Genomic DNA, 11,910 nt, shown 5'->3' with positions numbered 1-11,910 from the left:
TTGTATATACATTTTCAGTAATCAGTAAATGTTTTCCTCTTTGATTTCATATTTGGAACCTGTACTTCTGCCAAAGTCCATTTGAGGCGACATTCAGAATTTTTCCATACAAAATTTAAAAATATATATAAAAGAAAAATATAACCCAGAGAAAGTACTAAGCCAATTCCACCCAAAAGGGAATTTTCTGCTTTCCCTGGATTCATCCCTGGGCGTCTTTCAGAGGGCATTACTGCAGCTTACTGTGGATGAGGGAGTGCGGAGCCGAGATAAGTGACCAGGGATCACGGGCGGAGCCTCGTGTGTGAACGAGGCCCAGGGCCTCTGTGTTAGCACAGCTGTGTGAACGAGGCCCAGGGGCTCTGTGTTAGCACAGCTGTGTGAACGAGGCCAGGGGCTCTGTGTTAGCACAGCTGTGTGAACGAGGCCCAGGCTCTGTGTTAGCACAGCTGTGTGAACGAGGCCCAGGGCCTCTGTGTTAGCACAGCTGTGTGAACGAGGCCAGGGGCTCTGTGTTAGCACAGCTGTGTGAACGAGGCCCAGGGGCTCTGTGTTAGCACAGCTGTGTGAACGAGGCCAGGGGCTCTGTGTTAGCACAGCTGTGTGAACGAGGCCAGGGGCTCTGTGTTAGCACAGCTGTGTGAACAAGCCCCAGGCTCTGTGTTAGCACAGCTGTGTGAACAAGCCCCAGGCTCTGTGTTAGCACAGCTGTGTGAACAAGCCCCAGGGCCTCTGTGTTAGCACAGCTGTGTGAACGAGGCCCAGGGGCTCTGTGTTAGCACAGCTGTGTGAACAAGCCCCAGGCTCTGTGTTAGCACAGCTGTGTGAACGAGGCCAGGGGCTCTGTGTTAGCACAGCTGTGTGAACGAGGCCAGGGGCTCTGTGTTAGCACAGCTGTGTGAACAAGCCCCAGGCTCTGTGTTAGCACAGCTGTGTGAACAAGCCCCAGGGTCTCTGTGTTAGCACAGCTGTGTGAACGAGGCCAGGGGCTCTGTGTTAGCACAGCTGTGTGAACAAGCCCCAGGCTCTGTGTTAGCACAGCTGTGTGAACAAGCCCCAGGCTCTGTGTTAGCACAGCTGTGTGAACGAGGCCAGGGGCTCTGTGTTAGCACAGCTGTGTGAATGAGGCCAGGGGCTCTGTGTTAGCACAGTTGTGTGAACAAGCCCCAGGCTCTGTGTTAGCACAGCTGTGTGAACAAGCCCCAGGGTCTCTGTGTTAGCACAGCTGTGTGAACGAGGCCAGGGGCTCTGTGTTAGCACAGCTGTGTGAACAAGCCCCAGGCTCTGTGTTAGCACAGCTGTGTGAACAAGCCCCAGGGCCTCTGTGTTAGCACAGCTGTGTGAACGAGGCCAGGGCCTCTGTGTTAGCACAGCTGTGTGAACAAGCCCCAGGCTCTGTGTTAGCACAGCTGTGTGAACAAGCCCCAGGGCCTCTGTGTTAGCACAGCTGTGTGAACGAGGCCCAGGGCCTCTGTGTTAGCACAGCTGTGTGAACAAGCCCAGCCCAAAAGTATATGAATGTGTGTGTATGTGAGCATGAACGTGTGTGAGTATGTGTGTTTGTGTGTGTGTGTGTGTGTGTGTGTGTGTGTGTGTGTGTGTGTGTGTGAGTGTGTGTGAGTGTGTGTGTGTGTGAGTGAGTGAGTGTGTGTGAGTGTTTGTGTGTGAGTGTGTGTGTGTGGTGATATGATTTATGATGGGGGCCTCTAAAGCCCTGGGTGATCATCTCCTGACAGGTGAATAATGCAACCCCCCCCCCCCCCACCCCCATGGGAAATTGGATATACTCCACCTCCCCCTCCCCAGCTATTTATCTTCTATCTCCAATTTTTTATTTAATCTATTACCTTTATTACCTTACACCACCCCTCCACACACACACACACACACACACACACACACACACACACACACACGCTCTCACGCACGTGCATGCTCACATACACACACATTCATATACCTTTGGGCTGGGCTTGTTCACACAGCTGCGCTAACACAGAGCCTGGGGCTCACACACACACACACACACAAACTCACACACGCACACGCACTCACACACACACACACACACAATGAGCTGCATTCTGAACTCAAACTATCTCAAAATGGGCTGAATAAACTCATATCTGCAGTAATACGATCATTTCAATGATCAAAACATTAAAATATTGTATTGATAACACAGTCTGGCCAATCAGTACCACTAATTGTTCAGCTAATTACCTGGGAGAAAAGAAAACCAGAGCTGATTTAGACTCAAGGTCCAGATTTGACGATTGCTGATCGTCAGTAAACACGAAACTGGCTCACCACTGAACGTTGGGCAGATCAGATGAAGTTATTGCTTTAGTGTGGAACATGAAATTACACGCTGCCTTCACAAAGTATTCACCCCCTTCACCTTATTCTACATTACTTCCTGTTACACTATTAAATATTAATGCATCGAATTTGAAATATTTTCCCATTTGCCAACACAATAAATCCAACGCATTTACGATGCAAAAATGTTTTATTCAACATTTTTGTCCCAGGGAAGTACATCAGAAAATTACACTGAATTCCAAATATTGCATGGCAGAGCTACACAGGGTGATGCAAGCACAAGCCTTTCTCAAACATGAAATGCAGCAAAGAACCGTGCGTTCAGTTTTGAATCGTCTGTGATCTTCAAAATGAAAAAGGGCCTGTCTATGGAATTTATCTCTTATCCTTTTCCAAAAAAACGACGCATTTTAAAGGAAATTATACTTTTGGTCACACTTTAAACACAATGTTACTTATAAAGACTTTATAAAGCAGATGTAAAGCCTTCATAGACACAAGATGATGGCTTCATAAACCATACATAAACACCTGTCATACTTCATAACACCTGCCAATGCAACACATTATACCAAATGTGACATAACATAACACAAGGTAATGGTGACAGGTCATTCAGCCCAACAATGCTTACCGTTTCCTGCCCCTAAGTGAACCTACTGCCTAGTTTGCCTAAAAGCTAAATAGAATCTAACACTGTATCAAGGATGGTCTTAAAAACCCCCAGTGTTTCTGCCTCCACTACATGTCCTGGCAGGCTATTCCACACATTGACCACTCTCTGTGTGAAAACATTCTTCATAATATCTGTGTGAAATTTATCCTTTGCCAATTTCCATTTATGCCCTCTGTCCTGCTACCCAACCTCACTCCAAATAATCAGATAACACTTCAAATCACACTTTACAATAAGGTTCATGAACTGGCATTAACTAATGTAGTTGTTAACATGAATGAATAAATTAATGAACAAATACCTGACTTAAGCCTGAAATTAAATTTTCATAAGTTACTGCATTTGTTAACAAACATTTGTTACAAGATATTTAAACATTAGCAAACCATAGAATTAACTTATAATTAGTTAACCATTAACAAATACATTAACTGACTTTTTCATTCAAATATGAATTGGCATTAACTAATCATGAGTCATGAATTAATGATGTGAAAATACATTAACAGAGCTCTACAGATTAACTTCTCAGTAGTAGTCAGTTAACAACTACATTAGTTCATGCCAACTCATGGACCTTATTGTAAAGCCAATTTATGAATGAAAACAGCAGCTGAGTCCATAAGACTGTCTTTGAAGATAGATGCAGGGATCAAAGAATAGGGTGTTGAAGGCAATATGAATCACGACCTGTTTACCTGAATACCAACAATGTCTGGATAAATGGATGTGTTCCTAATGCTACCGCGTGTGTGTAATGGATAATATGATTAAAGCAGCTCCACCCCTGCAGCGCCTCACTCTGAGTATCGCAACGATCACATCGATTACGCCCGCGTCAAAACATCACTCACCGCCTCGCAACGGGCTCAAAATACATACCTAAATATATCAAAATAAAACCAGCCATTGGTGTGAATAAAATAAAATAAAAAACACATGAGACTGGAGCGTGCGAGTAATAGCGTGTGATTGTTTTGGTACGGGTTTCATGGACCACAGGCTGATCTGTCCCTCTGACCCTCCCTGTGAGCAGGAAGGGCCCGATGGGGCTGGAGCCGCTCAGCTCACGCTCAGACACAGGCTCTTCAGGGTGAGGAAGGTTTGCTATATTTAACGATGGGCAGGCAGAGAGCATTCAGCTGCGTTCAGCTGCGTTCAGCTGCATTCAGCCCGGCTGCTCCACCCTGCTGAGCCCTTTCACCAGGCTGGCTGTGCCTGGCTCTGAGCCGCACCTCTCCCTTTCAGCCCCTAACCACATCCGCTCACACATCCGCTCACACTCAGGAGCTGCTGGGAGGGAGGGAGAGAGAGAGGGGGAGAGAGGGAGAGGGGGAGGGAGAGAGAGGGGGGGGAGAGAGAGGGGGAGGGAGAGAGGGGGGAGAGAGAGAGGGGGAGAGAGGGGAGAGAGAGAGGGGGGGAGGGAGGAGGGGGAGGGAGAGAGAGAGAGAGGGGGGAGAGAGGGAGAGGGGGAGGGAGAGAGAGAGAGAGGGAGGGAGAGAGAGAGGGAGAGGGGGAGGGAGAGAGAGAGGGAGAGGGGAGGGAGAGAGGGGGGGAGGGAGGAGGGGGAGGGAGAGAGAGAGGGAGAGAGGGAGAGAGAAAGAGAGGGAGAGAGAAAGAGAGGGAGGGAGAGAGGGACGGAGAGAGAGAGAGAGGGGGGAGAGAGGGAGAGAGAGAGAGAGAGGGGGGAGGGAGGGAGAGAGAGAGGGAGGAAGGAGAGAGTGAGAGGGGGGAGGGATAGAGGAAAGGGGTGAGGGAGGAGAGAGAGTGAGAGAGGGGGAGAGAGAGAGAGGGAAGGGGGAGAGAGATAGAGAGGGAAGAGGTGAGGGGGAGAGAGAGGGGGGAGAGAGGGAGAGGGGGAGGGAGAGAGAGAGAGAGGGGGGAGAGAGGGAGAGGGGGAGGGAGAGAGAGAGAGAGGGAGGGAGAGAGGGACAGAGAGAGAGAGAGAGGGGGGAGAGAGGGAGAGAGAGAGAGAGAGGGGGGGAGGGAGGGAGAGAGAGAGGGAGGAAGGAGAGAGTGAGAGGGGGGAGGGATAGAGGAAAGGGGTGAGGGAGGAGAGAGAGTGAGAGAGGGGAGAGAGAGAGAGAGGGAAGGGGGAGAGAGGGGGGAGGGAGAGAAAGAGGGAAGGGGGAGAGAGGAGGGGAGGGAGGGAGATTCTGTGAGTGCAGATCTGGTTTTCTCTGGTGATTTTTGGCATTGATTTGGCGCCAGACCGGGCCGAATGAATGAGGACATCACAAGGCCAAAGCTCCTGAAAGCACCTGTTTGAATTGCTTCAAAAATAAACGACCCAATCAATCAATCCAGAGAGCTGTGACACAACATTAAATACAATAATTCATCACTAAAAAGAGAGATGTTGTGGAGGCAAGGGTCGGCCATATTCATTCTGACATCGCCCAGCCTGCTGTCAGAAAGCTGAATACACAACAACATCCCCTGCGTTTCAGAAAATTCAGAATTCTAATGGAAATGCGAATCGGTCTGTGCAGATGCCTGTGGTATTTCAGTTCTTTAACGCACAAAACGGAACAGCTCTTACAGACTGCTCTGATGCCTGGGGGTACAGTGACAGGGACCACTCTGATGCCTGGGGGTACAGTGACTCCGGGGACTACAGGGTCTCCCGACACGATGAGCAGGGGATGAACCAGCAGTTGGAGACGAGAGGAGAGGAGTGACGCAGGTCATTATCGGGGCCAGTTTCGGCACGTTGCAAACGCTGGGATAAAAACGAATAAAAGCTCTGTTTCAGGGACTCAGGGTCATGCCTTTGTGTAGACCCACTCATTCCTGAAGGCCCCCCCCGCCTCGGGAGAAATACCACTATTCTCTGCTTTTCTGTCCGTCTTACAACACACAATCTGTTACAGCTGCAAGAAATGTACCCTCATTATTTGTCTGTGTAATACAGTTCTATCTCGGTGGAACTGTAACAGCAGCAACCATTTTGCTTCTCTCCTACAGGAGTTTTATTGAAGTGCGTGATGACCACCTGTCAAAGCAGAACTTCAGATGTCCTGGCTTCTGAAGTGGCATTTTAGGTCATTCAGTGTTTTCTGGTCTTTGTCTCCATAACGGCAGCTTGCAAGCCAGTTACCTGAAGCAACTGGAAGAGTGAACTTGGGAAATTGTGTCCCTGTGCTAGACACCTAACCCCTAATGCTCCTGACAAGCTGGTTGGTGCCTTGCATGGCAGCCAATCACCGTTGGTGTGTGTGTATGTGTGAATGTGTGAATGAGAAGCATCAGTTGTACAGCGCTTTGGTTAACGGCGCTATATAAATGCCTGCCATTTGTTTTTTCTGCTGGTGATAAACCCTGACTGTATTTCCCACAATGCCCTGAGCTCTGTCCATACCGGGGTTTGGTGTAATACCCACCCATCTGGGATAGCCTGGAGCACAGCTGTATGACAGGTGTGGATAACAGCAGTGATTCTGGCAGAATAACAGCAGCCTCAGCTGGGATATGGGGTTCAGGGGGAGGGGAGAACCTCTGTAAACACAGCACTACCCTGCTGTACAATCCACACTCAAAAAAAGTGCTGGGTTAAAAAAAACAACAACCCAATTTTGAGCACACTGCCGGGTCACTATGGGACAGGACACGCAGCAGGGATATTCACTGTGTAGAGCGTTTTCCAGCTTCACGCGAAATTGTTCGCCAAAATGTGCATTGAATCCAGTGACAAACGTTTACAGATGAGGGTGTCCGTGTGCTTCGTAGCTCACGTTGCCAGATATAAATGTGTCATTATCCCGCAATAGTTAACTAATTGTTTTTCATGAAAGTCACAAATAGCCACTCGTTTGTAGAATTGAACACTACAATGTGTACTGTCGGGTGAAAACCTGAAGTCTCAGTAGGTCAGCCGACAGGGAAGAATCGTTGACCCGCGTTATAAAAGTCAATGCACACAAACACCACATCGCTATCCTTCTAATGTCCCTGATTAAGTGCCAATTGAATGATTAGGCGGGATTGTAGCTGTGATTAATTGTTTGACTCCAGGCTTGAAAAGTATTGACCCCTGCGGAGGAGGCGGAGATGCATGTGATTATCCCAATCCCATTATTTCTCCAGACACCACCAATGAGGGCCTGCAAGCCCCTATCCTTACACCGGACATCACAGTGCATTGTGGGATAAGATCTGCTTCACAAGGGCGTTACGACCGCGAGCCTCTTAACTGTGAAAGCAAACTGCTGTTATTGCCACAGTCACCTGCAGCTCAGAGAGGACCCTGTCTTCAGTCTGGAATAAATCAAAGTCATTACAAGCACTTCAGCATTTTATTACGCTGTTTGTATTGCAGAAAATATATCCGTAAGCGTAGTCATTCACACATCTACAATCCACAGCTGTGAGCCTCCAAGAGCAACGTTTTTTTTTTTTTTGTGAAAAGGGTCCAGATCTTTACAGTCCCCTTCCTCTACCCCGTTCCACAGCACAGTTCTTCCCATCGAGAGTGTCAATGATTAAAACGGCGAGGACAGCCATCAAACACATTTTCACTCCGCTAATCCACTTCCCCTGGAAATCTCACCGTATTACTCACCGTCTGAACCTCCTGCTGCCGGCACTCACTCTGGAAGGCCCCACACTCTGAGATGGTCCTGACGCATTCTGAGATGGTCCTGACGCACTCTGAGATGGTCCTGACGCACTCTGAGATGGTCCTGACGCACTCTGAGATGGTCCTGACGCACTCTGAGATGGTCCTGATGCACTCTGAGATGGTCCTGACACACTCTGAGATGGTCCTGACGCACTCTGAGATGGTCCTGACGCACTCTGAGATGGTCCTGACGCACTCTGAGATGGTCCTGGTGCACTCTGAGATGGTCCTCACATACTCTGAGATGGTCCTGGCGGACTCTGAGATGGTCCTGACGGACTCTGAGATGGTCCTGATGCACTCTGAGATGGTCCTGATGCACTCTGAGATGGTCCTGACGCACTCTGAGATGGTCCTGACGGACTCTGAGATGGTCCTGACGCACTCTGAGATGGTCCTGGCAGACTCTGAGATGGTCCTGACGGACTCTGAGATGGTCCTGATGCACTCTGAGATGGTCCTGATGCACTCTGAGATGGTCCTGACGCACTCTGAGATGGTCCTGACGGACTCTGAGATGGTCCTGATGCACTCTGAGATGGTCCTGACGGACTCTGAGATGGTCCTGATGCACTCTGAGATGGTCCTGACACACTCTGAGATGGTCCTGACGCACTCTGAGATGGTCCTGACGCACTCTGAGATGGTCCTGACGCACTCTGAGATGGTCCTGACGCACTCTGAGATGGTCCTGACACACTCTGAGATGATCCTGATGCACTCTGAGATGGTCCTGACGCACTCTGAGATGGTCCTGACGGACTCTGAGATGGTCCTGACGCACTCTGAGATGGTCCTGATGCACTCTGAGATGGTCCTGACGCACTCTGAGATGGTCCTGACGCACTCTGAGATGGTCCTGACGGACTCTGGAAGGCCCCGCACTCTGAGATGGTCCTGATGCACTCTGAGATGGTCCTGACGGACTCTGAGATGGTCCTGACGCAGTCTGAGATGGTCCTGACGCTCTCTGAGATGGTCCTGACGCACTCTGAGATGGTCCTGACGGACTCTGGCCGCTCCACTGATTCATATTCACAGGCCATGTATGATCGAAATGTAACAAGCCTCAGGGCGGGAAAGTGATTTTTAATGAGTCGCGAACGAGTCTTCATTTGCTGAAGCGAGGCCCTTTAAACGATAACTGACAGGACACTCTCCAGTCTTTATTTATTTATTCTCTCCTGAATGGAGGAAAGCAAAGCGGAGATGTCGTCCTGTCACAGATAGTGCCAGGGCAGGGAATTAAACCCATAACTGTGGATGCTGGGAGCCTGCACAGTGAGTGACATACTCACGTTGGTCATCACAGATCCCATCACACTCTTCGCAAAGAGTAGGGGGTTCCTCGGTGTCCTGGCTAAATTCCCAACCCTGGCTCTCTCAACCTGCCACCTAATCATCCCCTGATTTATTTGGCTATGCAATTGTTGCTGACATGCGGTGAGCATTCTGGCACAAAATGGCTGCCATTGGTTGCATCGCCCAGGTAAAGAGTATGAGAAAAGCGCTACATAAATGAACATTTATATCTCTCTGCTGAAATCTACACAACACGCCTGTGTGCACTTGTATGTGTGTGTGTGTGTGCACATGTGTGAGTGTGTGTGTGAGTGTGTGTGAGAGTGTGTGTGTGTGAGAGAGTGTGTGTGTGTGTGTGTGAGAGAGAGTGTGTGTGTGTGTGTGAGAGTGTGAGTGTGTGTGTGCGTGCGTGTATAGATAATAATGTATGCTCCAGGGCTATGAGGCAGTAAAATAAAACATCATTTTTGACAATATTTTCATTTCATCATTATTTTTCATCAGACACACATTATGCCAGAGCATTTAAATTCATAAACTTTGTTGTCTGAGGAGTATGAAAACAAGAAGTCTTGTGCTGCATGTTTGTGGGTCAGTGATGTGCTGTTGAAATTTTACACGCTCGAGCTGAAAGGTTAAAGAAAAAAAGAATAAGTGCTATAAAACTTTTCTTTTTCACTTAGAGGACAAAAGCAGCAACAATAGGAGCCACTGCCCAACCCTGTTTCTAAGTAGGTTGTACAAGGTCCCTGAGACAATCAGTGCACGAAACCCACTCATGTAGGCCATGTCAAATCTCCCAGAATGCTCCTTCCAGACTCAAACCCACACCGTGATTTTTTTCTGCAAACGGTTAAGTTGGGAGCAATTGAGCAATCTGCTGTGAGATCCAGCTGTGCCAGCTTGAAAATTGAGCTGGTCTAGCTGGTCATGAGCTGGTCTAGCTGGATTTGAGCTGGTCAAGCTGGTCATGAGCAGGTCTAGCTGGATTTGAGCTGGTCAACCAGCTCCCGGCTGTCTCAAAACACAGCTTGAGCAGTTTATTTTAGGTTTTTTCAGCAGGGCAGGCACAGAAACGTGCGGTACAGCCTCCCTGACAGCGGGGAGAGTTTTGAATGCAGACGCGCAGGGGAGGAATCTCCGCTCGTGGATCAACAAAACAGACCGAGCTCCTCCCGCACCATAGCTCCGTCCTCCGAGAAATCGCAGAGGAAAGAAAAAAGAAGAAGAAAAACCTCTCAAACAAACGGGCAGGCCTGCAGAGAAACCCCCGCAGGAGCAGAACAACCTTGAAGCGAGTTCTCACCTCCCTGCGCAGGGAAAGGAGACGTCAACTCTGAATTATTAAGAATCGCGCGGAGGGGGGAAGAACCGGTGATAAAAAAAAAACAATACTGAAGCAATTGCCAATGTTTTATTCATACACCATCTTCTTTGATTGATGAAAAAAGAATACTGCGGAATTTGAAATGATGAATGTTAAAGTTGGATTGAAAATGACCGGGATACAAATGTTTCAAAGTTGGGTTTGAAACACAGTCCCAATATTAGTTGGGAGACTACCTGTGGCACATAGTTTATAAACACAGGAAAGGCCCCTCCAAGCAAGCACTTCCATCACCCACATATACTGCCCTCGTGGGAAATCCAGCCATCAGCCGTTTCAAAACACAGCTTTATGTTACATAGCTATTGAGCTGGTCATTATGCCAGCAACGGATGACAAGACAGATGGCCAAAAGGCTGCTACGCACCGATAAAACTTATTGGCCGCCAGTTTTGGACAAAAAATGGTTGTAAATATCGACAGGGATTGAATTTGTCAGACCCTATCAATTATTTATGGCTTTTTGTCCAACGCTGGCTAAAAGCAATTCAAAATGGCAGCCGATGAAGGAGGGCCCATCGGGCTGATGTACAGGCAGCTAATGAAGGCACCGGCCACAGCAGAGGGCTCTGAACGTATTTCAGTGAAGCTTCCAGTGAAGCTTAAGAAAGCTGCAGCTCTACAGCCCTGTGTGTGTCGACTGGGTCAGGGCCGTAGGCCGGGTCAGCGCTGGGTCAGGGCCGTAGGCCGGTCAGCGCTGGGTCAGGGCCGTAGGCCGGGTCAGCGCTGGGTCAGGGCCGTAGGCCGGGTCAGCGCTGGGTCAGGGCCGTGGGCTGGGTCAGGGCCGTAGGCTGGGTCAGGGCTGGGTCAGGGCCGTAGGCTGGGTCAGCGCTGGGTCAGGGCCGTAGGCTGGGTCAGGGCCGGGACAGCGCTGGGTCAGGGCCGTAGGCCGGGTCAGCGCTGGGTCAGGGCCGTAGGCTGGGTCAGCGCTGGGTCAGGGCCGTAGGCTTCAGTCCTGCTCCGAGCATGGCGTGAGTGTGAACGCGTCTCATGATGTCAGACCTCAGGAGGCTCAGGAGGCTCAGGCTCTCAGAGTTTGCACATTGTGTTTCTGTTACAGCGCCACCGCGTGGCCATTCGGTGGCACCTTATTAACACATCCGACACTTACCATGACCCTCCTGATTGCAAGAATCCGCATCAGCCGATCTCCATTCAGCACCCAATCCCCTTCAGCCGATCTCCATTCAGCGCCCAATCCCCATCAGCCGATCTCCATTCAGCGCCCAATCCCCATCAGCCGATCTCCATTCAGCACCCAATCCCCTTCAGCCGATCTCCATTCAGCGCCCAATCCCCATCAGCCGATCTCCATTCAGCGCCCAATCCCCATCAGCCGATCTCCATTCAGAACCCAATCCCCTTCAGCCGATCTCCATTCAGCGCCCAATCCCCTTCAGCCGATCTCCATTCAGCGCCCAATCCCCATCAGCCGATCTCCATTCAGAACCCAATCCCCATCAGCCAATCTCCATTCAGCGCCCAATCCCCATCAGCAGATCTCCATTCAGAACCCAATCCCCATCAGCCGATCTCCAATCTGACAACGCACCCATCACACACAAAACACACAACACACACAAAACACACAACACACAG

Source organism: Conger conger, chromosome 8 (genome assembly GCF_963514075.1).
Source record: "Conger conger chromosome 8, fConCon1.1, whole genome shotgun sequence".
NCBI lineage: Eukaryota > Metazoa > Chordata > Actinopteri > Anguilliformes > Congridae > Conger > Conger conger.
Note: the sequence above shows the minus strand (reverse complement) of the source record.